Source organism: Penaeus monodon, chromosome 32 (genome assembly GCF_015228065.2).
Source record: "Penaeus monodon isolate SGIC_2016 chromosome 32, NSTDA_Pmon_1, whole genome shotgun sequence".
NCBI classification, from domain to species: Eukaryota; Metazoa; Arthropoda; class Malacostraca; order Decapoda; family Penaeidae; genus Penaeus; species Penaeus monodon.
This window is the reverse complement of record NC_051417.1, coordinates 7,735,019-7,735,249: the sequence shown is the minus strand read 5'-3', so window position 1 is coordinate 7,735,249 and position 231 is coordinate 7,735,019. Positions and strand designations below refer to the sequence as shown.

At 47.2% G+C, this 231-nt stretch overlaps 1 protein-coding gene across 1 annotated transcript in view; it reads left to right on the top strand.

The window, feature by feature from the left end:
- Nucleotides 1–231, top strand: part of LOC119593447 (crustacyanin-C1 subunit-like) — a 6,843-nt gene that overhangs the window by 3,791 nt on the left and 2,821 nt on the right. The gene's annotated exons all lie outside the window — the stretch shown is intronic.

The window sequence follows — 231 nt, the reverse complement described above, 5'->3', positions numbered from 1 at the left end:
TTGGTGCTGGTGCCGGGGGTTGCAGAGGATCTCTTAAATGTTCTGTAGGTGCCTAATGGTCACCATCTTCTGTGGGGAATTGAATAGTTTCGTCTGCAGGCTGTACGTGCAACGCCAAAGAGAACGGGATCTTCGGACAACATGCATTTGTCTACAAACCCCTTGCAGATGCACATTATGATTCCATAAATGTCTTGCGAAAAATCTCGGTGGGTACGTGGGTTAATGAAG